We start from the raw sequence: 27,664 nt of genomic DNA, 5'->3' as shown, positions 1-27,664 counted from the left end.
GTACCGAGTCCTAGAGAAGTGCACTTGGAGAGGACCAGGCGCAGAGCCTTTTCTGTTTCTGCCCCTGCCTTATGGAATGCCTTGCCGCCCTATATGAGAGCCATGCGTGAGTTAGGGCCTTTTATCCTAGCACTCAAGACATGGCTCTTTACTAGAGCTTTTAATCTATTTTAATTTTTATCAATATTTGTATGTATGTATTTTTATCCTTTACAATTTTATCTTGTAAATCACCTAGAGCATCGTGGATGGAGGGCGATTAATAAGTAATTAAATGATGATGATGATGATTAGTAGTAGTAATTGAAGTCTGTTACCTTCTTCAATTTTTGTGTTGATTGATAATTGCTTGAGATCCCTGTTGTCTTTGGTTTGTTGTTAATCGTGATGTCTGATTCTGCTGAGTGCGGTTTATATTTTTATTGTGGTACAATAGTCTTTTTTTTGTTTTGCCTGTGTAGGTGTTTATTATTATTGTTGTTGTAGTGGTCATGAAGGTTGGATAAGTTAGATGCTACTGTATTGTTTTTTGGAGGCCCAGTGTAGCACTGACTGGCCTTTCAGCCTCAGTGCCTGGCTGCTTCTTGCCTGTGATGGTGTTGATTCTTATTGTTGTTGTTGTCATTGTTATTATTGTAATTGTTTTTTGGAGGCCAAGTGTGAATGTAGGGATTATTAGTGGGTGAGTGGATGGATAGATGAGTGGATGGATAGAGTGGGTGCTCTCTTTGTTTTCTTTATTCCTATGCTGTTCCCTTTCTCTGCTCCGATCCGGAGCTCGCTGATAAGAACACACTGATCAGAAAGGAGGGTAAATATAACCAGATCAATGGTCTTTCTCTCCCTTTTGCTCTTGGCCTTCCGGACAGAGAGGGAGGGCTCTTGTCTTTGGCGTTCCTTTGCTTCCCTCCCCTCCCTCCTTCCTTCGTTCTATCTGTCCCAGCCTTTCCTGCCTGAGGAGCCATGGAACTGGCGGAGAAAGGGAGAAGGAAGAGGCCTCTAGATTGCATCCAGTCCAACCCCTTTCTTTCTTTTTGTCATGGAGGAAGAACCCACCCAAACCGCTTAGACAGATGGCCATCTGGTTTAGTTGTGTTGTTATAGTCACAATGCGTTGTTGTGAGTTTTGTGGGTCCGGATTGTGGTTTCGTGGTATGGTTGTGTTGTTACAACCGGGAGGCAAGGCTTTTGCGTTATGTTGTCAAGTTTTGTATTTCTGGGGCGTTTAGTTGTGTGCCAAGTTTTGTATTTCTGGGGCGTTTAGTTGTGTTGTTATAGTCATGATGCGTTGTTGTGATTTTTGTGGGTCCGGATTGAGGTTTTGTGGTGTGGTTGTGTTGTTACAACTGGGAGGCAAGGCTTTTGCATTGTGTTGCCAAGTTTTGTATTTCTGGGGCGTTTAGTTGTGTGCCAAGTTTCGTATTTCTGGGGCGTTTAGTTGTGTTGTTATAGTCACGATGCATTGTTGTGTATTTTGTGCGTCCGGATTGTGGTTTTGTGGTGTGGTTGTGTTGTTGCAACCAGGAGGGAAGGCTTTTGTGTTGTGTTGCCAAGTTTCGTATTTCTGGGGCGTTTAGTTGTGTTGTTATAGTCACGATGTGTTGTGAGTTTTGTGGGTCCGGTGTGGTTTTGTTGTTACAACCAGGAGGCAAGGCTTTTGCATTGTGTTGTCAAGTTTTGTATTTCTGGGGCGTTTAGTTGTGTGCCAAGTTTCGTATTTCTGGGGCGTTTAGTTGTGTTGTTATAGTCACAATGCGTTGTTGTGAGTTTTGTGGGACCGGTGTGGTTTTGTGGTGTGGTTGTGTTGTTACAACCGGGAGGCAAGGCTTTTGCATTGCGTTGCCAAGTTTTGTATTTCTGAGGTGTTTAGTTTTGTTGTTATAGTCACTGTGCAAACAATTTTATCCTTTTACATATATAGATAAAACAAAACATCAAACATCGAACAGAAGCCTTCCTAGTTTCTTAGGGGCAAATAGATTGATCGTTGCTCAAGATGTCTATTGGGCTGACAGGGCAAACATATAATATATGTTATATTATAACATATAACAGAGTATGTTATAATTGTCGTATCTGTAGATTGGTATGTGACAAAACAAAAGTCCAGTATTACAATTCTATACATAGGAAAATTATTGAATCTGTACAAAATATGGATTACATGATCACATTTTATTTTGTAATATTTAATTCATAATTTGCCTGTCATGGTAATAACCATGGGATTATATGAGTCATTACTGCTTCAACCTTGCCAATGTAAATCTTCTTTGGCTTTCTGACTTTTTAGTACTTCTGTTAGTTGAAAAAATGTCATCTATAAACAGTGTGAGTTTCCTATTTCTTCATTCCTCCTCAAATCTTCCCTGGAAGTAGGGGCGGTTCAACTGTGAGGCAATTTAGGCAATTGCCTGTGGCGGCATCCTCTAGAAGGTGCAGCTGGGGTGCTCCCATGTGCACGCGCATGCGTGCATGCGTGCGCACCCCGCCTCCTCCTCCCAGGGTCACTCGCCTTCAGGCCTTCGGCCGTGGGCCTGCCTTTGAGGCCTGTGGCCGCCTTCGGGACCTGGCCCAGGGGCCAGGCCCGCCACTTCCGGGGCCAGGCCCACTGCCTCTGGAGCCAGGCTCACCTCCGGGGCCAGGCCCGCCTTAACCCATACATTGCCAGGCATCCTCAGAGGTTGTGTGGTCTGTTGGAAGCTAGGTAAGTGGGGTTTATATATCTGTGGAAAGTCCAGGGTGGGAGAAAGAGCTCTTGTCTGTTTGAGGCTAGTGTGAATGTTGCAATTGGCCAGGTTGATTAGCATTTAATGGCCTTGCAGATTCAAAGACTGGCTGCTTCCTCCCTGGGGGCATCCTTGGTTGGGAGGTGTTAGCTGGCCCTGATTGTTTCCTGTCTGGGTTTCCCCTGTTTTCAGAGTGTTGATCTTTATTTACTGTCCTGATTTTAGAGTTTTTTTTAAATACCGGGGGCCAGATTCCCTTTTGGTGGCCTTTTAATTATCTGCCTTGATATTCTGGGTTATATGGCTGTGTGGAAGGACCCTCAGAGCTCTACCACACAGCCATATAACCCAGAATATCAAAGCAGAATAACCCACAATATCTGCTTTGCACTGGGTTATCTGAGTCCACACTGCCCTATATCCCAGTTCAATGTTTGGTGCTAAATTCACAAATATACATAACATTACCTACATAACATTACCATGTATTGAACTGCTTTTTCTGTTGATTTGTTGTAAAACATGATGTTTTGGTGCTTAATTTGTAAAATCATAATGTAATTTGATGTTTAATAGGTTATTCCTTAATTCCTCATTATTATCCAACATTTTTGCTTATCCAACGCTTTTATTTTTCAGTGATTGGTTTGGGGGGGCACCAAAATTCTGTTGCTTACACTTGAAAATTACCTAGGGCCGACCCTGCCTGGAAGTTTGAAAGGAACCTCTGGCACACATTTTGGGAATTTGCAGGGAGCTGTAATGGAGAGGAGCTTTTTCTCCATAGATTCTAATCATGTTTCTTTGATTTAATACAGTTCTGAGGCACTGCTTTTATAATATGATTGTAAAATCAGTATGCATCGCATCAGCTACAATCTCGCAGGAATGGTAGCTTGAAACTTCCAGGCTATGTTACTGTGCAATTTTTTTTAAGGTGATGTGGGGTGGAATTCAAATGGATTGGGAGGAGCCAGTCTTCCATGGTGTGATGAGTCAAAGCACGGTATTTTCAAAACTTAAGAATTAAGTGTGATGGGGTCAGTATGCATGCTATAGGCATCCAGTCCTTAAAAATACAGGATGCATATTGATATAAATGGAGTATATCCCAATGTGATAAAGTCTTCAGAAAAAGACTTGAAGGCATAAGTGTTGAAATTATTATGATCTTTTTTGCATGCTCACACATACATACACACACATATACACATATACATACATACTCTCTCATCTTGGGAGTTGTAATTTCCCTTGAAACAGAGCCTGTGTCTTTCCAGAGGAGTGGAAATGTCTTGGGGCTTAAACATGACCCAATTTCAAGCCCTCAATGTGGAAAGAGAATTATTTTTTATTTTTTCAAAAGGAAAACAATAATTGCTTTAAAATAAAACCTGATTTATTGTCATTTTCTCTAAAGATGATGTGGGGAATATAAGGAGGGATCCAGTTGCAACAGAACAAAAAGAAGAGGAAGTTGTTTGTAATCTCATTGCCCTTTTCATTAACATAAATATGATTTTAACCCAAATATACAGAATCGCCTGCCAACTCGAAGGAACTTTTGGGGGAGGGAGAAGGTGAGAGAAGGAGAAAGGCAAAGAGAGAGAATGAGATAGATAGAAAGAGGGAATAAACAAAAGAGAGAAATGAGAAAAACTGAAAAAGAATGAGAAAGAGCAAATGAAAGAACGAATGAGAGAGAGAAATGAGAAGAAGAATGAGAATAAGTAAGAGAATGAGAGAAGGAATGAGAGAAAATGAGAGAGAAAGAGAAAGAGAGAATGAGAGAATAAGAATGAGAGAAAGAGAAATTGTCTGTTTGGGGCTGGATGAAAGACATCTCGGGTCCCTTCCACAAAGCTGTATAAAATACACATTGAACTGGATTATATGGCAGTGTGAACTAAAATAATCCAGTTCAAAGCAGATATTGTAGATTATCTGCTTTGATATTTTGGGTTATATGGCTGTGTGAGAGGGCCCTAGTACAGATCTTTCAAACATTTCATGTTGGTGACACACTTCTTCTACATGCATCATTTCACGACACAGTAGTTCAGTTTTATTAGCAAACAGGAGTTCAAACCAAACGCTTACTGGAAACATGGACACATACATAAATTATAATAATGAAATCTATGGAGACACAACAAACCAGAATGTACTTGTTCATCAAGTTAAGAGCTATTCAATAGTAAAACTCGCTGCTAAGAGGGTGGTGGAAGCTCCTTCTTTGGAGATGTTTATACAGAGCCTGGATGGCTATCTATTGGGGTACTTTGTGCTTTTCCCATATGGCAGAATGGGTTTGGACTAGATGGTCCATGTGGTCTCACTCAACTCTATGATTCTATAATTCTATAAATCAAATGAATTCAATTAACTATCAAGGATTAAAATAACTGACTAAAATAGATTACTTAAAATTAAAATTGCTGAAGGACTAATTAATAAAGGAATTTATAGTAATTGTCAACTGTGTGTAGAAGGCTAGTATCAAACTGTGGACCCTCAGATCTTCAAAAGAACTCCTTCCCAGTGAGCTATTCCAGCACATAGAGCCACCAAGGAGAACAACGGGAATTAAGAAAGCCATACAAAGGCCAGAAACAAGGGGAAGGGGAAAGGGGATCCCTTACAAACACATGCTTTTGAAAGCTCTGCTATAGTGTGTGAAGAGTGGAAGAAATTAAAGGGATCCAGTTTCAAAAATTCAATTTCTTTGTTTTGAGGAGCAACCCAGATTAGTGATGCTGATCACTTATGGAAGACAAATTGTCCTCATAGAAGTGATATCTAGAAGATGCAACCATGAAACATTTGGCTATTGCTTTTTCCTTATCTCTAGAGATGAACTTGTGCTTTGTTGTGCTGTAGAAAAAGAACAGACAGATATTTTCAGCCAGAATGACCTAAAGTGTCTTGAAGATAAAGGGAACAATGGATTTGAAAGAAAACCCAGTGCACTTGTATCTGTTAAGCCATCTCTAAGGGAACTGCATATTCAGGGCACAACAGAGAGAGCAAAATCCTTCCAGATCTTAACTGATCTTCCTTCTGTTTTATCCCCATGCTAGTTTTCAGCCAATGGTGTGTCATGGGGGGGATCAATCTTCCACATGCAGCTTCTCAGTCTATTGCAGCTTGTCAGTGTGTGATACATGGATGACCATACACCTAGTCACATGCTAAGAGCAGAAATGAAAACTTCCAGCAATGTTGAAGGTGAGAGGGGAGGGGGAAAACCTTTTTTCCTGCAAAAACACATTATGAATGTATAACTGGACAGGAGAGGAATCCATTTTGTAGGTTATTGACCTACAAAACAGATAATATCACATGGAGCCTGTTGTCGACCGCGTTTGGGGGATCGGGCCCCTTTAGAAGGGAGCCGATCCGGTCCTGAGGGAACGGACCTTGGCGAAGCCAAAAGAAGAATATAAGCCGCAATACAACCTGAAGCCTGAAATGAAGAAGGTCCGCCAAGTTGAAGGAAAACCCGCCAAGGAGTTTTTATTGAGCAATTCAGCTGAAAAGGACGCTAATAGCGATCATTCAATCTACTAGCGTAACATACGTTTCAAATAAAGCCATATTTATACAATGTTTCGGTCTGACAGCCCTTTGAATTTCCCGCCCTGCTCCCCCGCCCATCTGATCGCGGATAGGCTGAGAGGTTGAACGAGGCGGGCTTTCGTTTCCCGCCTTGCTCTGCTGGCCCAATGGGGAGCCGCTTTTTGTCCCTATTTGGGCCAATCAGAGAGGAGGAGGCGGGAGCTATTGAGACAATGAGGTGACCGGACAGGAAATATCAGATTAATTCTGGCCCAGCCAATTTCTAAAGGAATTTATGACACCCATCAAGGATGTCCGGGGTCCTGTCACGTTCACAGATTTTAGATATGTCTTTGGGGTGTCAGACGGGAAGTGGTGATGGGTGGTGATGAGCCATCATTGACGGCCCCACAGGGTGCCTTCCTGCGGCGTCCTGGCCTGGGATATGACAATGTTTGCCTTGGGGGCGAGTCACCTTTAGGAATTTGGTGACTCGCCCTATATTGTCCATGCGATCGGAATGAGATTGGATTAAACTGTGGCAGATTATCCCTTTGTTTTTGGGAAGGGAAGTCTGGGTCATAGGGCTAGAGTTCATGTTGGGGTCATAATATTTCCCATTTGATTTCATGATTTGACAATTATATGGGATAGAATGAAAATTAAAATAAAGTTGGAACATAAACCCTGCTGGGAAGAATACATATTTTCCGGGGATCCCAAAGAGTACAAATACATATAGGCAGGTAGATAGATTTCAAGGAAATAAATGAGAATCCATAAAGGTGGGTGACATTGCATAAAGGGGAATCATGAATGATATAAACAATAGAAAACATTTGATACAACATCTGGGGAGAAGTGGAGTTCTGGCAGCATGATTTTACAATTCATGAAGTTGTTATCTCTTGCCTCAGAATGCAGGGATAATCCACAGTAAACTCCAGTAAAAAGTCTCAATCACCTTCTACTATAAATATATGGAATATAGAACATAAAGTCTTGATTTTTGAACTATCTTTTACAAAGTCCTGGAGGGGAGGTCACCTCGATCACATTTTCCCCCCTTCGGGGCTTGGAAATGGCTATGAACATTTCCCAAAGCCCCGACATTTCACTGCATGCAGGGCCTCTGCCTTGGTAGATCAGATTGTGACTTTTGTTGGAGGGCAGGAGCTTGAAGAGGTGAAAGCTGAGGTTCAGTCAGTGGTGGGTGATCCCATGGTGTTGAAACAGATGTCCCTTGGTCTGGAGTCATGGGAAATGGAGCATGAAGGTGGAGGTGGTGAGGGCTGGGGATGATGGAGGCTGTGATGCAGTACTCCCATTTGGCTGCCTTTTCTTGGCTGCAGCTTGGGCCCCCCTTTGTAGTTGGCAGCTGGGGGCAACTGGGCACAGCTTCTGCGCCTCACAGCACGGCGCCTCCTGGTGACTGCAGGCAGGTCCAGCACTCCAACAGAGGAGACGGAAAGGAGAGAGTGCCTAGGGAAACTAAGGACAGATTATAAGCCCCCCTCCCTCCCGTGGTGGGGTTAGTCAGGGATGTCACTCATACCTTGTGAGGGCTCCAGCAGTCCTGGGGTCCTTCTTTGGCACAGCTCTGGTGAAAGTGGAACATCCTTCCCTCATGGTGGTCACTGGTAGAATCCTGTTCATTTCTTCTGGGACATCTTCTGCCATGGCGGCCAATTCTGTCCCCTGGTGATGTCATGAGGGCCTCCTTGGCAGCGTCAAAGGCAGACCTGCACTCAGTAGCCCTTTGCCAGGGCAGAACCAGGCCAGCTGGAGGGCACCATACGGTGGTCTGGCCATAAAAGCCTGCCATGTGCAAGAATCCTTTCAGCAGTGTCTTAGTCTCTAGCCCCTGAGCCAGGCAGATGGGGCTGCTTCCCCCGTTGGGGTCTCAGATCAGCCCCAGGTGGGGCTGTCTCTTCTGGGTGACTGGGGGTCCGGGCTTACCCTCACAGGACCATCTCCAATGGCCTCTGGGTTCTAGCTGCTGCATGAAATCCACAGCGCACTCCGAGAGCCCCTACCCAGGTCTTAGAACTGTTCATGGTGGCAGGTATGGATTATGGGTCTTGCAGTCTGGTCTGATGTCCTCAGTCAGGTGGTTGGGTCCGGTCCTCTGGATCTCTTCAGCTGTGCCTGGAAGGTCCCCTGGACTCTGTACTGCCCCCCCTCATAATTAAAGGCAGTTAGAGGGATTTTTAAAACATTCACACGCATGCACTCAGGGAAAGGGAGGGAGAAGGACCCGAAAGGAAGAAAGGAGATTGTTGGGGAACTGTGGAGAGTGAAAGAGTGCCTTTACTATAAAAGTAAACCAGGATTTTGACTGAATGTTTATAAGGAGAAATGGGGATGCTGGGAAGGAAGGGGGGGGGGAGCTTTGAAAAAGGAGAATGTTGAAGTGCATTTTGGCCTAGGAAAACATGAAGTGGAAGAGAGAGAGAGAGAGAGAGAAAAAAAAACTCACATATAGAAAAATACATCAATTCTTCCATCCCCCCCTTTTCTCTCTAAGATAAGGGAGGCTTGAGGAGAGAGAGACAAGAAAAAGTTAAAACCACAGAAGCAGCAGGTTTTCTCTGGGGGGGGGGGTCTCACAAAATATTAGGGCTTGAACCTTTGAAAATAGGGAGGTGAGATGGCACAGAAGAAAAGGGAGAGAGAGAGAGCATAGCACTAAGCTAGTCCATTCCAGCCCTCCTTCCCAGAAAACTATATATAAACAGAAGCGGCTAAAGGAATGCCCCCCTCCCCCCTTTTGTAAGGACCAAAGGAAATATAAGACAACACTGAGGTAAAATCTTAGGGATAGTGTGTAGAAAATGGGAACAAAGGGAAATAAGGGATTTTAAAAGGTGAGAAGAGAGGAAGGAGAGGAGAAATGGATTTGAGATTTGAGGGAGAGAGAGAGATTTTCACTCAGGCCGGGGAAGAGAGAGAGAGAGAAAAGAAAAAAAGGGTACAATTTGAGGGTAGGCAAGGCAGAATATCAAGTTGGAGAAGATTTGATTTGAAAGAAGGAAGCAATCCTTGGAGAACTATAGATCTTGGTGGCAGGCTTCAGGACTGAATCTTCTCCCCCCTTTGCCCCTCCAAAAACAGGAAGAGGAAAAAAGTGTCCTCTTTGCACAATCTCCCCGCGGCCCCTCCTTCTCCTCTCTCTCCAAGAGAGGAATGAGCGCAGAGAGAGAGAGAGAGAGAGAGAGAGAGAGAGCCTGGTGGGGGCAAGAGAAGGAGGGGGATGGTGGGGCGATTCTTCCCATCTGAGGAAAACTCAGAATGTGGCAGGAGTTGAGTGGCAGGGGCAGATACAATTTGGGGGGGGGGGCATCAGGCTTCAAAGGAACGGCTGGGATGGGGGCTGAGAGAGTGTGACTTGAGAAGAGGAACAGTGTTTTGGATCAGGTGTGTTTCGGGGTGAGAGGGGAGGGGGCTGGGAGCCCTCCTTCACGTTAGACTGGGCTGAACTCTCTGGAGGGGAATTTCTTGGGGGGGGATCCCTGAAGTAAGGGTTCCCTTGGAAGACCAATTTGGGAGTCCTGGATCAGTGTAGGACTCAGGGTGAGGAGAAAAAGTAGGGATAGGGATTGGGGGAGAGGGCAAGCAAATGTGTCCAGAAGTTCCTCTTCTGGTGGAGGCGGGAGGGGAAGTAGGTCTAGAGAGGAGCTTCTGAGGAGGGTAGGTTTGGAGCCCACGTCCCTGCATGGGAAGACTTGGACCCCCCTCCCCCCTTCCACTCTCCCTCTGGCTTAAGGCCATGAACATCGCAGCATAAGCAAGTTGGGACCACTTGCCCTCCCCCTGGCGAGTCACCTTAGGTCAACACTCCGAATTCGGCGACTCGAGCAAGGGGGGGGCAAGCTGTTCCCCCTTCAAGGGCCACAAGGGGCCACTTATGTGCTCTGAGTTAGCCCAACCTGGCCTGCACCATGTTTTTTGATGCAAAGCCCACCCCAATTGGCCAGGATCTTACCCAATGGAGAATCCCTGGGGATGTCTGCTGGGGTGGGACACCCTAGACGTGCTTGAACAAACACCCATCCTTGGCTCAGCCCCTGCCCAGTACCTGACAGTTAATGGAGTAACGACTCACCCACCGGCTGGATGCAACTCGTCCTTTCAAGAGTTCTCCCTACACCAAGGCTGAATGGCTGGCGTTCGTGGGATCCGCAGGTGCCCCAGGAACACAATCGTTCCCCTACCCCACGATCCTAGAACCTGTAATCTTACAAGCCAGACTGTTCTCACACACCACCGGGCGCCAGATGTTCCCGCGTTTCACCAGGAATTTGTTACCGAGCCCTGATCCGAAGTGCAATACCTCCAGAACTCCGCCCACCTGGGTCTTAACAACGGGGCCGGTTCCCTTTTATTTTTACAGGGCGTCCCCTGTTTCACGTTGGCGCCTTTCCTTCGAGGAGCTAAAAATCTGCTTCCTCCTATCTGGCTCCTTTGTTCAGTACCCTGAATCAGATCTAGAGAGAGAAAGGGGCTGCCAGAGAAATTTGGATGTGAAATGAGGTCAATTTGTTGGTCGGAGGGCCCTCCTTGCAGCCGTTTCTCTCCCCAACCTGTCCCAGAATATCTGGACCAAGGTCGCCGCTTGGAATTTTAGCCTAGAAATTGATCTTTGGAACTTCCAAGCAAGTCCCTTCGTGGTAAAGCCAAATTATGTTGTCGACCGCGTTTGGGGGATCGGGCCCCTTTAGAAGGGAGCCGATCCGGTCCTGAGGGAACGGACCTTGGCGAAGCCAAAAGAAGAATATAAGCCGCAATACAACCTGAAGCCTGAAATGAAGAAGGTCCGCCAAGTTGAAGGAAAATCCGCCAAGGAGTTTTTATTGAGCAATTCAGCTGAAAAGGACGCTAATAGCGATCATTCAATCTACTAGCGTAACATACGTTTCAAATAAAGCCATATTTATACAATGTTTCGGTCTGACAGCCCTTTGAATTTCCCGCCCTGCTCCCCCGCCCATCTGATCGCGGATAGGCTGAGAGGTTGAACGAGGCGGGCTTTCGTTTCCCGCCTTGCTCTGCTGGCCCAATGGGGAGCCGCTTTTTGTCCCTATTTGGGCCAATCAGAGAGGAGGAGGCGGGAGCTATTGAGACAATGAGGTGACCGGACAGGAAATATCAGATTAATTCTGGCCCAGCCAATTTCTAAAGGAATTTATGACACCCATCAAGGATGTCCGGGGTCCTGTCACGTTCACAGATTTTAGATATGTCTTTGGGGTGTCAGACGGGAAGTGGTGATGGGTGGTGATGAGCCATCATTGACGGCCCCACAGGGTGCCTTCCTGCGGCGTCCTGGCCTGGGATATGACAATGTTTGCCTTGGGGGCGAGTCACCTTTAGGAATTTGGTGACTCGCCCTATATTGTCCATGCGATCGGAATGAGATTGGATTAAACTGTGGCAGATTATCCCTTTGTTTTTGGGAAGGGAAGTCTGGGTCATAGGGCTAGAGTTCATGTTGGGGTCATAATATTTCCCATTTGATTTCATGATTTGACAATTATATGGGATAGAATGAAAATTAAAATAAAGTTGGAACATAAACCCTGCTGGGAAGAATACATATTTTCCGGGGATCCCAAAGAGTACAAATACATATAGGCAGGTAGATAGATTTCAAGGAAATAAAGGAGAATCCATAAAGGTGGGTGACATTGCATAAAGGGGAATCATGAATGATATAAACAATAGAAAACATTTGATACAACATCTGGGGAGAAGTGGAGTTCTGGCAGCATGATTTTACAATTCATGAAGTTGTTATCTCTTGCCTCAGAATGCAGGGATAATCCACAGTAAACTCCAGTAAAAAGTCTCAATCACCTTCTACTATAAATATATGGAATATAGAACATAAAGTCTTGATTTTTGAACTATCTTTTACAAAGTCCTGGAGGGGAGGTCACCTCGATCACAAGCCCATATGATATTATCTGTTGTGCCTTTCAAATAGTTTTCCAACTTATGGTGGTCCCTAAGGCAAACAAACTGTAGGGTTTTCTTGGCAAGATTTGCGAGAGTATGACTTGTGTTCAAAATCAGCCAATAAATGTCCATGGTTGAGTGGAGGATTCAAGCCCTGGGTGCCATAATCCAATGTTATAAAACTTATTAAAAATAACAGGCTCATTTACACAGACCACATACCTCAAAGTGGTGAGAAGCCATTCCATGGCTTCTACATGACACATGGCCCCATGTGTCATGTAGAAGCCATGGAATGGCTTCTCACCACTTTGAGGTATGTGGTTCTTACCTTCAACGCAGGACGAAGTTGCTAAAAGTGAATTTACCCTACATTAGGTAAAGCAGGGGATGCTCTAAAGATTCTCTGAAGCTCCAGAACAGTTCTGCACTCTGGGGTGTGTGTGTGTGTGTTTGGGGAAAGGGTGTGCAAGCAAACAGCTGGGTGAGTTATGATTTGAAATTGGTACCACTGTCCACACATAACCATGCCACCATTTTAATTTCTTTTTTCTTTTTTTAATTTAATATAATTTTATTTTAAAATTGTAAAACACCCACAATACATATTACAAACATATTCACATACACATACATAGACAACCCGCCACCCCCTCAACCCACCCCCAGTGCGACCGATCACCTTGGCCCCTGACACTGAACTACACAGAGTTTCTGCATAATCTATGCTTCTGGATCAATAAATTCCCCTTGTTTTTATTTCTTAAATTCTCCCATCAGGTATGCTAAGGCCAGCTTCCAATTTCTTTCAAAATCTTCATGACTTTCATATTTCAGATTGCTAGAAATCTTGGCCATCTGTGCATAATCCCACAGTTTATCTTTCCAATTTTTAATACTTAATGTTTTTCCACCTTTCCAGTCACTGGCAATAGTTACACATGCAGCCGCTAAACTGTACAGGCAAATTTCTCTTTCTGGCTGCACTAGTTCATCACTGAATAACCCTAATAGGCACATCCCTTTACTTCGTTGTGGATCATTTTATTTGTTTCTTTTATTATTCTTTTCCAGTTGACCTGCACCAATTCACAAGACCACCATACATGAAAAAAGGTCCTTTTCTGTGTTTTACACCTCCAACAGCATCCTGATTGTGATGTGTCAATTTTGACTAGGAGAGTTGGTGTTGTGAAACATCTGTAAAACATTTTATAAAAATTGTCTCTGATTGAAGCCGCCACTGTAAATTTGAAGCCTTTTCCCCACAGGTTTTCCCAGTTAACAAAGTCTATGTTTCTCCCTAGATCTTTTGCCCATGACATCATGGAGGTTTTTACTTGATTGTCTTCCAGGTTGTAACCTAGAATATATTTATAAAGTCTGGCTATTAAACCTTTTTTTTCTTTGTCTAGTATAATTTCCAGTTCTGATTTTTTTTAGGCAAATCTCTTCTTTTTGTCCTTTTTAAATCTTTCATATAATTGGTGATAACAAAACCAGTCTTTCATACCCAGTTCATCTTTCCCCCTCAATGCCCATTGGCCATTAGTTCTGGTAAGTGATTCCCCGTAAGTTATTACATCATCCTTAGAAATGGGTCTCACAATAACTTCTATTGGTCTCAACCACAGAGGTGTTTTTGGTTCCATAGCTAACTTGTACCTGTTCCAAATATCTATTAGGCTTCCTCTAATTATATGTTTATTAAAAGCCTTATTTAGCCTCTCTCCTTCACACATAGGTATGCATGCCACCCAAATCTTAGTCCATATCCTTCTTAGTTATGTACATTTGTATTCTTGAATTGAGCCAGCTCATGAAGGCAGCTTCATAGTAAGTTCTTAGGTCTGGTAAATTTAGCCCCCCCCCCCCTTTGATGTCAATTAGATTCTTGTAAGCAATCCTGGCTTTTTTCCCTGACCAAACAGAGTTCATAATGTCCCTTCTCGATATGTTAAAAATTTTGGTCCCTTTAATTATATGTTCTGAAATAGAAAGAGCATGGGGAAAATGGGATAGTTTGTTTCTCATTGCCAAGGCAATAGCCATTGTGCTCCAAGAACTCTTGGCCATCACTCAACACCTTTGTCGATGTTAGCAAAGGCATCTGCAAGATTCAAAGCATCTGCAAAGGCATCCTCCTTCCCCCTCACTCTCTCTAAGTCACGCTGGAACCTTTGCCCCACATAAACAAAGGTGCCCAGGGATGGCCAAGAGCTCTCCAGAGCTCAGTAGCCACTATTATAGTGGCAAACAAATAACACAGGTAAGGACAAGTATCCAATGGGGCCAAACTGGGTTTGACCTCACTGGAGAGTGAGGACTCTGCTACTACTGCTGATGCAGTTCAGGAGTAAAGTGTTGTAATACTATTGGCAGAATCCAGGATTAGTTTGAAACTGCCATGTTTTGCACTAGCCCTATATTTTGTGGCCCATGTAGCCCAGCCCCTGGTCTAAAATCACAAAATACAGAAATTTAGCTCATTGGAGACAAGGCAAGCTAAACATAGCATTAAAAATAGAAATAAAATGTGAGGAGAATAGATATTTTTCCTTCCCTCACTCCCTCAAAGATGATCTGAAAGGAGATATTTATATTGTTTGGTATTAATCTGTTGTAGGAGGCAAAGAGCCAAAAGTAAATTCCTTCACTAAGTTATATTCAGGAACATTCAATTCTTTTCAATCATTCTGTCATAAGTAGTATATAAGAAGTTCTGCAAAGGGGAAAAAACAGGTAGGTGACAAGGAGCAAAGAAGCAGTTGATGTCACCTACTGTTTTGAAGTAAAATGTGAATTGGTGAAAAACAAACAATAACTCTATAAATGCATTATCCTTGTCTGAAAAATATATTGGCTGTTATTATTCCCCAGGCATTTTTTACTATTTAGAATAAATATTGTTAATGCTTTTTTTAAAAGTGCTATCAAAGTTAACAAAATATTGGTTTCTTCATACTGTTATCAGCCTTATCAGCTTTAGGCAATTCACAAAAGCAATCCAGGATATTCAAACATTGTAAAGCAATACATAAACGATCACAAGGCTAGGGCTTAGTTCAAACTGAAGCATTAAACCTCTGTCTAGACTATAGCACTGCAGAGGTCTCCCACAAAGTAAAACACAGCCATGCATATTTATTGGACCAACCCCAATATTAGACAATTGAGGCAGTTGCTCCAGTGAAATTGGGAATGTCCTGAAAGGGTAGCATAATGTTATCTATATAATGCATTATTGTATTTTGGCTTTCAAGGAGAGTCATTTGTGGGGTTTAGTTTTTCAAACACCAAAGTACTTTGAGCAGGCTTGGACTTGAGCTTTGGTTTGAGGATGCAATCTAACATTACTGACCAAAGTTCACAGGTATATTTGATAAATAAATAATCATATGACAATGGAGATAATTGCCGGGGGGGGGGGGGGGGGAGGTGAGCTGCTAAACACTGTGCTGTCCTAGCATTCCCCAACCAATGGTTTTCTCCTGGTGGATTAGACTATGATCCTCACCATTCCAGCCAGTAGGGCCACTGGACTTGATGTTTCTAGACCAGGAATGAATAGCTGTGGAGGTGATGGGTAGCAATTTCTTTCTTGACAGCCCTCCTAAGCAGGCTGCACTATTGTGTTTCATTGTGTAAGAAGTGATTTTGTGTTACTTTCAGATGCCATTACGGCTATTTTTTAGCCACTTTGTGGTGTTTGGAGCCCTGGGAGTTGTGGTGGAGGAAACAAAATTCTTATTTACAGGTGTTTTGTAATTGCTTTGGTTGGCTTTCAGTTAGAAATTGCCAGATTTCTTTAAAAAAACAACAACTATAAAAACATTTTCATAGAATAATAGAACTGGAAAAGACCAGAAGGGCCATGCAATCCAACTTCCTGTCGTACAGGAACATGCAATCAAAGCACTACTGATAGGTGGCCATCCAGCCTCAGCTTAAATGCCTCAAGAGAAGGTGGGAGTGTATTCCATGGCTGAACACTTCTTATCCTCAGGAAGTTCTTCTCAATATTGATGTGGATCTTGGAATTTTTTCCCCCTAGAAATTTGCTCTATGACCTAGAGTTTATCTAGTCTACACTGACCTGAAACCCCAGATTGCTCCAGGAAAGTCTGGTTAATCCAGTTTTACGCTAAATTAGAAAAAGCTAGGGAATGCTGCAGAGTTTCAGGATTGGTGTGGACAGTCCATACATGCAAAGGATTGTTACCTTGATGTGGTGCTGGGGCTTGAGCGCCTCAATGATGCCATGAGCTAAACTGTGAAGGGGCACCCAAGACAGAAAGGTCATGGCAGAGAGGTCAGATTAAATACGATCCCAGGGGAGGTAATGGCAACCCACTCCAGTATTCTTGCCATGTAAACTAAATGGATCAGTACAACCGGAAGATGGTCAAAATGCTACTGGGGAGGAACAGAGAACTAGTCCAACTAGCCCCAGATGTGATGACGCAGTTAGCTCAAAGCTGAAAGGAAGGCTAACAGCTGACGGTGCTGGAAGTGATCAACACACTATAGGAACCTGGAATGTAAGATCTATGAGCCAGGGTAAACTGGACATGGTTATCGGTGAGATGTCAAGATTAAAGATAGACATTCTGGGAGACAGTGAACTGAAATGGACTGGAATGGGCCACTTCACAACAGGTGACCACCAGATCTACTACTGTGGACAAGAGGAACACTGAAGAAATGGAGTAGCCTTCATAATTAATAACAAAGTTGCTAAAGCAGTGCTTGGATACAACCCAAAAAATGATAGAATGATCTCAATTCGAGTTCAAGGCAAGCCGTTTAACATCACAGTGATCCAAATATATGCCCCAACCACAGCTGCTGAAGAAGAAGAATTAGATCAGTTCTATGAGGATCTGCAGCACCTACTGGATAATACACCAAAAAGAGACATTATTTTCATTACAGGAGACTGGAATGCTAAGGTGGGCAGTCTAATGACAACCGGGATCACAGGCAAGCATGGTTTGGGACAACAAAATGAACCAGGATATAGGCTGATAGAATTTTGCCAGGAAAACTCACTGTGCATAACAAACACTCTCTTCCAACAACCTAAAAGATGGCTTTATACATGGACTTCACCAGATGGTCAATACCGAAATCAGATTGACTACATCCTTTGCAGCCAAAGGTGGCGGACATCCATCCAGTCAGTGAAAAGAAGACCTGGAGCTGACTGTAGTTCAGATCACGAACTTCTTATTGCACAATTTAGAATCAGACTAAAGAGAATGAGGAAAATTCATAGATCTCACAAATATTCCTAGTGAATATGCAGTGGAGGTGAAGAATAAATTTCAGGGACAAAGATGGCAAGGACCTAACAGAAGCTGAAGAGATCTAGAAAAGGTGGAGAGAATATACAGAAGATCTGTATAGGAAGGATAATAATATAGAGGATAGCTTTGACGGTGTGGTGAGTGAATTAGAACCAGACATCTTGAGGAGTGAGGTTGAATGGGCCTTAAGAAGCATTGCTAATAGCAAGGCAGCAGGAGATGACGAGATCCCAGCTGAATTGTTTAAAATCTTGAAAGATGATGCTGTCAAGGTGATGCATGTCATATGCCAGCAAATATGGAAAACACAAGAATGGCCATCAGATTGGAAAAAATCAATTTATATCCCCATACCAAAAAAGGGAAATGCTAAAGAATGCTCAAACTTCCGTACAGTGGCACTTATTTCCCATGCCAGTAAGGTAATGCTCAAGATCCTGCAAGGCAGACTCCAGCAATACATGGAGTGAGAGTTGCCAGATGTCCAAGCTGGGTTTAGAAAAGGCAGAGGAACGAAAGACCAAATTGCCAATATCCGCTGGATAAGGGAGGAAGCCAGGGAGTTTCAGAAAAACATCTACTTCTGCTTTATTGACTATTCTAAAGCCTTCAAATGTGTGGATCATAATAAACTATGGCATGTTCTTGGTGGTATGGGGATACCAAGTCACCTTGTCTGTCTCCTGAGAAATCTGTATAAAGACCAAGTAGCCACAGTAAGAACAGACCACGGAACAACAGACTGGTTCAAGATTGGGAAAGGAGTACGGCAGGGCTGCATACTTTCACCCTACCTATTCAACTTGTACGCAAAACATATCACGCGACATGCGGGGCTTGACAAATTCAGGGCTGGAGTTAAATTTGCTGGAAGAAACATTAACAACCTTAGGTATGCAGATGATACCACTCTGATGGCTGAAAGTGAGGAGGAGCTGAGGAGCCTTATTACCAAGGTGAAAGAAGAAAGTGCAAAAGCTGGGCTGCAGTTAAACATCAAGAAAACCAAGATTATGGTAACCAGACTGATTGATAACTGGTAAATAGAGGGAGAAAATGTCGAGGCAGTGACAGACTTTATATTTCTATGCACGAAGATCACTGCAGATGCAGACTGCAGCCAGAAAATCAGAAGATGTCTACTTCTTGGGAGGAGAGCAATGGCCAACCTCGATAAAATAGTGAAAAGCAGAGATCACACTGGCAACGAAGGTCCACATAATTAAAGCAATGGTATTCCCCAGAGTAACCTATGGGTGCAAGAGCTGGACCATAAGGAAGGCTTAGCAAAGAAAGATAGATACTTTTGAACTTTGGTGCTGGAGGAAAATCCTGAGAGTGCCTTGGACCGCAAGAAGATCCAACCAGTCCATCCTCCAGGAAATAATGCCCGGCTGCTCACTGGAGGGAAGGATATTAGAGGCAAAGATGAAGTATTTTGGCCACATTATGAAAAGACAGGAAACCTTGGAAAAGATCATGATGTTGGGGAAAATGGAAGGAAAAAGGAAGAGAGGCCGACCAAGGGCAAGATGGATGGATGGTATACTTGAAGTGACTGGCTTGACCTTGAAGGAGCTAGGGGCGGTAACGGCCAACAGGGAGTTCTGGCTTGGACTAGTCCATGAGGTCACGAAGAGTTGGAAACGAATGTGTGATTGAAGAAGAAGAAGTCCATACATGCCAATGCCAGCATTCCCCTTTCCCTGCTCTCTGTTGGTACAGGAAAATGGGGATTGACCTTTTTTTGTTTGTTTGTTTTTGGTGTTGCTGCAACAGTCAACCACATCAGCAAAAGTGCACACACAATCTGGAGGGAGATGTTTGCAAAAGCACACAGCAATGAACAGGAGCAATTTGGATCTCCATGGTTAAATGCTGTAGTGGCAAAGCCCTGGATCAGGGTCACCATACAGTGTGGCAGAACTGATGAAATCTGGATTCTGCTCTCACTTCATTTGTGAGTGGAATGTGCAAACACCTCTGCTGAATCCAGGGGCAGTTCAACCGCAAGGCGATTTAGGCACTTGCCTGTGGGCCATCCTCTAGGGATGCATCCCCACCTCCTCCTCTCAGGGTTGCTCCGGCCTGGGCCCACCTTCGGACCTGGGCCTGCCTTCGGGCCGTTGGCCCACCTTCGGCCATGGGCCTGCCTTCGGTCATGGGCCCGCCTTCAGAGCCTGTGGCCGCCTTCAGTCTATGGCCACCTTCAGGGCCTGGTCCAGGGCCAGGCCTGCCTCTGGGGCCAGGCCCACCTCCGGGGCCAGGCCCGCCTTAACCCACACCTATGGCAGGCATCCTCAGAGGTTTTGAGGTCTGTTGGAAGCTAGGTAAGTGGAGTTTATATATCTGTGGAAAGTCCAGGGTGGGAGAAAGAGCTCTTGTCTGTTTGAGGCTAGTGTGAATGTTGCAATTGGCCGGCTTGATTAGCATTTAATGGCCTTGCAGATTCAAAGACTGGCTGCTTCCTCCCTGGGGGCATCCTTGGTTGGGAGGTGTTAGCTGGCCCTGATTGTTTCCTGTCTGGATTTCACCTGTTTTCAGAGTGTTGTTCTTTATTTACTGTCCTGATTTTAGAGGTTTTTTTAAATACCAGGGGCCAGATTCCCTTTTGGTGGCCTTTTAATTATCTGCCTTGATATTCTGGGTTATATGGCTGTGTGGAAGGACCCTCAGGGCTCTTCCACACAGCCATATAACCCAGAATATCAAAGCAGAATAACCCACAATATCTGCTTTTAATTGTGTTATCTGAGTCCACACTGCCCTATACCCCAGTTCAATGTTTGGTGCTAAATTTGCAAATATAGTAATTCCTACATAACATTACCATGTATTGAACTGCTTTTTCTGTTGATTTGTTGTAAAACATGATGTTTTGGTGCTCAATTTGTAAAATCATAATATGATTTTATGTTTAATAGGCTTTTCCTTAATTCCTCCTTATTATCCAACATTTTTGCTTATCCAACGCTTTTATTTTTCAGTGATTGGTTTGGGCGGGGGAGCCAAAATTCTGTTCGCCTACACTTGAAAAATACCTAGGGCTGGCCCTGGCTGAATCTGGGACTAGTCCAAAGCAAACATACATTAAATGGCCTTGCCTTAGGTGACTGTATAAACGAGTCCATCTTTGAAGCAGCACGAAACGAGCTGACTCCATCTTCAATATGACATCACTTTAAACTTTTAAACATGGCTGTCATTGAACATTGTTCCTTCTTAATCTTCTCATCTGCAGGCTACATATACCAAGCTCCCTAAGCTGCTTCTCATGGGGTATTAATGGATGGGGGCCTTTGGCACTGCCAGAGGGTTTCAGAATCCAAAAGTGTGTTTGGGAAGTGGCATGTAGCCCCCTGGTATCTTGAGTCCACTCATGAAGGATGTTTGATATCCTGTAGAGTTTCAATGTACTTGTACCTCCTGTACATTTATTGATTCTCCTTCATATCAGCAGCTTTAGTGTCCCAATTTTATGAGTTTGCCGCAAAGCCTATGAAATGTCTTTACTTGTACAGAAGACCAAACAAAAATTTGCCAAGGGTTGACATTTTAATAGCTTTATATAAATGCAGTGATTCAAACTACCCCTTGGCATAACACTAACACCCTCACCCACTGCTTTATGGTTCCTGTGGCATTTTAAAAGAACTTAGGTTTTGTTTTTCTTATGATAAGAATGTGTTTGATGAGGAGTCAAGTAAACATTTGTAGGTGAGAATTATTTATGTACTGTTGCAACAAAAGTATAGAAGGAGGCACTCTTTTTTTCCCTTTTTACATCTCCAGCAAATGGCTTCATAATAATTACATCCACTGGTGGGTTGATGGATGCGTTGTTATGAAGTCTCCAGAACGTTGTGCTTGCTGACATTGCACGTGTCTCTTTGTGGCATCTGTTCTGCCAAGAGCTGACTTGGGAGTCCAGATATTTTTCAACAGACAGATTTCAAAGAATGCCTTACCAACCTCCCTTCTCCATGAGCCACTTTTTTGAAGTAGAAACATCAGTGATTTTTGTGTTTGGAATTGGGTCCCATCTTTGAGATTATGTACATAGATTCCAAAATCTCAAAGACTTCTGGCCCCAAGCCTTTTGGATAAGGGATACTTGACCTGCATATGTTCAAAATAACCAGCCCATTTTCATGGCCTAGGAGAGATCTTGGGCCAATCTGCAGAACACTCCAACAGATTTGTTAGCATTGTTTTTGCTGCTTCTGCTTTTTTCAGCCATCTTCATTGTATATGCCTGTTTCCTCAGGTGTATGGATATATGGGTTTGAATTTCTTCAAATGTAACATACATTCAGTTTGTTTGTTTTTCCCCACTATGAAATAATGACAAAATGAATTAAAAGAAAACATGCAAATATCCTAGTATTTGTAGAGGATGTGTGGGACTGAGTGCTAAAAAGTAAATCAGAGCCATAATTCTGGTCTATAATTGAAAATCCTTTAGCTAACCTGGCCATGGCTAATCAATGGTGAAGCAAAACAAGTGGTCTTCTTTTGACTGCTTGTTTAACTAACTAAATCCATCTCCAGGCTAACATCACAGAGAATATTCCAAGAATTCACTGCTTTCTTCTCAAAGAGAGACTGCATCAGATAGAGAAGTTCTAAGGAGGTATTCTATATTCTCAACTGGAGAACTAAGGTTGTATCTACACTGTAGAATTCATGCATCTTGACATCACTTTAACTGCTATGGCTCAGTGCTACGGAATCGGGATTATAGATTAATGAGGCCCGAACCCTCTTTGGCCTTCTAAAAATGCAACTACCTTAATTCCTATGCATTGGGCCGTTCCGTTACAGTACTGTCAAGTGGCATTCGTTCTACAGTGTTGCTGCATCTTAAATTTTATTGTTCTGTTTTTAATATCTGTCTTATTCTCAGTGATCCCAGAGTTCCCTTCAAATAACATGCAAAGTAACACTTCACTTCCCATGTTTGCTTTTTTATAACACATCCTTACCTGATAAAGAAATGCTCTGGTTTCTCTTCAGATAGTATACATCTTTTGCCTTTTACTAAAGAAATGCTTTGATGCGTGCACCAATAGTTTTAGCCTATTTGGTAGGCCTAATAAATATTATAAACTATACATGCAATTATGCAAGTGCAGTGAGCCCTTGGTATCCATCAGCATTCTCTGTAAATATCAAAAGCCATGGAAGCTCAGGTCTAGTTTTTTATATAGTGTTAGGGTATCCTGTATATAAAATGGCAAAATCAAGAGGGGGGATGGACTTTTTTTAGGGTTATTTTCAAGCTGTGGTTTGTTGAATCCATGGATGCAGAATCCATGGATACAGAAGAATGACTGTATGTCAGTAAGGTTGGTTTACAGCCTAGTGAACAGCATAGAAAAAGAAAACCAGCTCTACAGACAACTGGGAGACGTGTTAATTTAACCTGCAGTAAATTTAAATGTGTGCTTCTTAATTTTAAAATGTTTCAGGAAGCCCGAAAAAGGACAAAGCATATGCTGCAGACTGACCAGTTTCTTGGCTCGTGGAAAATCTCCAGGATTATGGTGCTGAGAATCCATTGGGAGAGACCACCTTCCTTTTTTTCCAAAACATAGCTTTCTCACACTTTTTTGCCCTTCACATATCCAGATGTGCTGGTAGGTGTGGACTACTCTTCTGCTTCTGAGGAGGAGGAGGCTGAAGAGGTAGAACTTGAGGATTTAGAGCCAAGTGTTGAGGTGGGGAAGACATACTAAAAGTTCCTACATTTTTAGAATGGAGAAGGGCAAAAGAAGAAAGGAGAAAGTCAGCTAGAATCACAGCAAAAAATGCTGAGTGTGCCGTCGCACCTGGGGCTATAACTCTTAGCGAAAGAGGCATGGATGCGACATCTTTTCCTAGGGGATTGCTTCTTGCCCTCCTTTAGGGAAACTGGAACTCCCAAGGACCAAAACAATGTAGATAACTAAAAACTGGTTTTATTGTTCACAAAAGGTTATCCCTTTAAGGCAATAAGCTGGAAGTTTCAAAGGGGTAAAGGAAAATACATTACAGTCTTTGGTTATCTTAAGTCCAAGGAGCTCTGCAGCTGAGAAGCTTTTCCAGGTCCCTCTTTCTCAATGGCTGTGAATGCTGGAGCAATCCTCAGCCTCAGTCCAAATGGCCTATGTTTGAAGACACCGTCTTCCTTTGGTGCCAAAGAACTGATTTGAAGGCTCTTGAGATTCCTCAACGTCATCCAAGTTGGCCCTGAACATGAAGCATAAGTCTCAAGGGTAAGAACCTCAGAATTGGTGCTGAGAGGTAACTTAATCAAGGGCTTTTAGAGCCAAGTCTCTCTCTCACGTCCATCTGATAGAAAGCTTGATGGTGGAATGAAAAAAGGAAACACTGTCCTACTCCAGGAAGAGGTGGAGCCAAACAATTGAGCCGAGGAAGAATATAACTGGTGCAAACATTGATTGACAGCTATAAATAACCAATCAATCCAACTACATTTACAGGGTAAAGGCAAAATCAGGCATGATACAACAATTCAAATCTTGCAACTTACAGTTCGACATATAGATGGCGCCACTTGCGCCGTCACACTGAGCAATCAGACCTTGCCCTAGGAACATCTGTGATGGGAGCTCAGGGCTATAAATTAGCAGCAAAGCCAGTACTCAGTGTCAGCAGCAACCAACCTACTTGGTGTGTTTGTGTTCCGGGCTCCATGTTACAGCTCCAGCATTGGCTTTGCAAAAGACTTCTTGCCACAGATTCTTGTTCTTGTATGTTGTAAGCCTTTTTTTTTTTGCTAAAGACTCTTGCTCCTGTCTGCTGTGAAGACTTGTGCCAAAGACTTTTGTTTCACATCTGCTGTAATACCTTGCATTGCTTTTGAACTTTATCTTCTGTTTCATTTGCTGCTGTTTGAATTATTATTATTTTGCTGAAGTAAAGCTTTTTGGTTACCTTTGCTCATGTTGTAAGGCTGTTTCTGGAGCAAAACAAGACAGGTAGAGCCAGTATTCCTGTTCAGACAAATGGTGCTGTCTTTTCTCTATTTGATAAATTCAGTGACCATTTTACGGACAACACAGTGCTGAGGTTGACTTTTCACCTTTCCAAGAAGGTAGGATATCAAGCACACAAATTAACAGCATGGTAGAAACTTTGTCAAAACAATTCAACCTGGCTTAAAGTTTTCTTTATGACCATAAAATCACACCTTTTGAAAATCAGTGCGTCAGCGGCTGGGCACTGTGCCATCTAAAACCTGCTCTGACAGCTTATGTTTGTTTCCCCTTCATGTCCTTTGTAAAGGTAAGATGAGCAACTGCATGTAACCCCACAGCACATCACTGCATTGCCTGAAGAAGGCTTTTGGATAAAGATTTCACTCTCAAAAGCCAGGTGCTGCTTTTTTTTTGGTACATTGACTCTTGACCTGCCATCCATGGAGATACAAAAGGACAAGTGATTTTATACAAACACAAGCACTTATTGTAGACAAGTGTGACTTTTTGTGCTCTCAACACCTTAGTTTCTAACCAGTGTGCATAACTGATGAATCACTCTACTGTTAATTAATGCAGCAAGAGATAACATGGTGTAAGGTAGGCAGACACCATCATTTAGCTAAGCCATGTCACACTGACTTGTGGTCTTATTAATTCAGTGAAAGCCAACCATCACTATGAACCACTTCTGAGTTATATTTTGAGAAACTGAAGGTTGATTCACTGACCCTTAGTCATTATATTTCCTGTAGGAAGTGTGAAGTGACTCCTCCAAAAAAGTTTGTTTCAAGTAAAGTGAAAGTTCTGATGGTAGTTATATCTGTGATGACTTTATCTCTATAGGAATCATTAACTGAATGAAGAAACCTATGTAGCTTGAATTTTGAAACTCTGTGCATTGCAGAACTTAGAAAAATTACTTTGGGGGCATGATGATAGGGGATTCTGGATTTGTACATATACACAGATGTCTTGACTACAGTACAAGAGATCTTTGTATATGTGCACAGTATATTTGCTTTTCAAAGGCTCTGGATGCTGCAAGATGTGTATGGGTATTCCTTCTATTTTAAGGGAACAGTGTTGTAAAAACCTTAATGTACTCCAACTTTTCACTCACAACCCCTTTCTGCCTGAGAAAGTTTTACGTAAGCCCAGGTATATGTAAGATAGGTATAAACATTAAACCTATAATAAAGCAGCATTTGCAAGGCTTGCTAAATAGATTGATTTTCCTTTTAATGGAGTACATTTGAAGCTTATCATTTCTTTGTAGATGTAAATCTAATTCTGCATCTACTTCGTGTATGCCCACTTTTTATTATCTTGTCATCTCTGATGTATTTGAAAATATTGGAACCAGAAGATCAAGTGACCTTCACTTTGGAGTTCCAATAGGGATTTTAATTGTTTCTCTTAATGTCTATTTTCAATAGGTTTTTGTATGTTGGCCAGGATGTATATTTATATTGTAATTTCTAGAATGCTTCCTCTGGTGATGTCCAATTTGGAATTTTCGAGATGTATTTAGAGGTTTGTTTAATCCATATTCTGAAGAGATTGTTTCTTAACATATGCTTTTTAAAGTTGGTGTCCATTTTTCTTTTCTGTATAATAAGTAGCTAGCTGCACCACTCAAATTTCATTTCATATCCTTCTAGCTTTAGTAGTTATTTGTTTTTTTGTTTTCTAGGATGATCCACTCTTTGATCCAGATAACACTGCAGCTTCATAATAAAGATTCAAATTGTGGGGTGCCAATCCTCCTTCTCTCTTTTGCATCCTGTAGATATTTTAATTTTATGTGTGGTTTTCTTTTTCCTGTTCCAGATAAACTTTAAAATGCCATTATTCCAACTTTTTTTAAAAAATTTTTTTTATTGAAGGGGTTTTCTAGGTGAAAAAAATAAAAAAGGAAAAAAGGCTTCACCATTATTCCAACTTTTAAAGTAGTTATCCTTTAGAGGAATTGGTATATTTTGGAATAAGTATATCATTTTTGGGAGAACATTCATTTTTATTGTTGCTAAGTGGCCCATTAGTGATAGCTCTTGTTTTGACCACCTGGCCAAATCAGATCTAATAATGGCCCAAATTTTTCATACTTATTTTTTGCCAGCTCATAGTTATTTATTGTTAATTGTGTCCCTAAATATTTTACTTTATTTTCACAATTTATAATTGGCAATTCCTTGATTATGGTTTAATCTTTTGAGATTATATTTTAGTTATAATTCTGGTTTTTGTTTAATTTATGTTGAAGTCAGCATATCTTCCAAATTTTTCAACTATTTTTTATCATTCTAGGTATGGATTTGAGAGGCGTTTCCATTATTAGGATCACATTGTCTGCAAAAAGTCTTATTTTAAATGTTTCTTGTTTGACAACTATGCCTGAAATTTCTTCAGAATCTCTAATTTTATTAGCCAAGATTTATATTGCTAGAATAAATAACAAGGCATGAACAGGCAGCCTGGCTTAACTCCCCCCTGGATTGGAAAGGGCTCCAAGTATTCATCATTGACTTTTACTATAGCTCTTTGATTGAAGTAAATGCTCTTTACTCCATTAAGAATTTTTTTTGCTGCAATTTATCATTTTATAGCCTTTGCTATAAATTTCCAGTAAATCTTATCAAATGTTTTTTTTATTGCAGGTTATCTATTTTGAACTGAATTATATGAGTCTCCACTGGGCTCAGATCCTGGGATACAAGGACAGTGTAGAAGGGGCCTATGTCTCTGTGTGGGTTTTACTCTATATGTGCCTTCACAACAGTGAACAATTTTAATATGCATTATATTAAAATGATTTTCATATAAATTTAACTGCCAATACAATATAAATTAGGCAGTTCAAGTGGCATCAAATAGAATTTTTGCAGCCATGCATTCTTTTTAAGCTATGTGGATATGCAGTGGGAAACAGTGGCCAAGAAAGGACAGAAACCCATGGGTTTGTTCTGCTTCAAAAATCCCATCAGAATCACTAGAATAAAAAAGATTGGACAGCAGGGGGAAAGGATGAACACCTGAAAGAATGGAAGAAGCTGGGAGAAAATATTGCAAAACAGGTTCAGCACCTTTAAACTAGACCGCTCCCACTAGTAAGTGTTTGAATAGT

Source organism: Anolis carolinensis, chromosome 1, assembly GCF_035594765.1.
Source record: "Anolis carolinensis isolate JA03-04 chromosome 1, rAnoCar3.1.pri, whole genome shotgun sequence".
Taxonomy (NCBI): domain Eukaryota; kingdom Metazoa; phylum Chordata; class Lepidosauria; order Squamata; family Dactyloidae; genus Anolis; species Anolis carolinensis.
The sequence above is the reverse complement of the archived record's forward strand: the minus strand, read 5'-3'. Positions refer to the sequence as shown.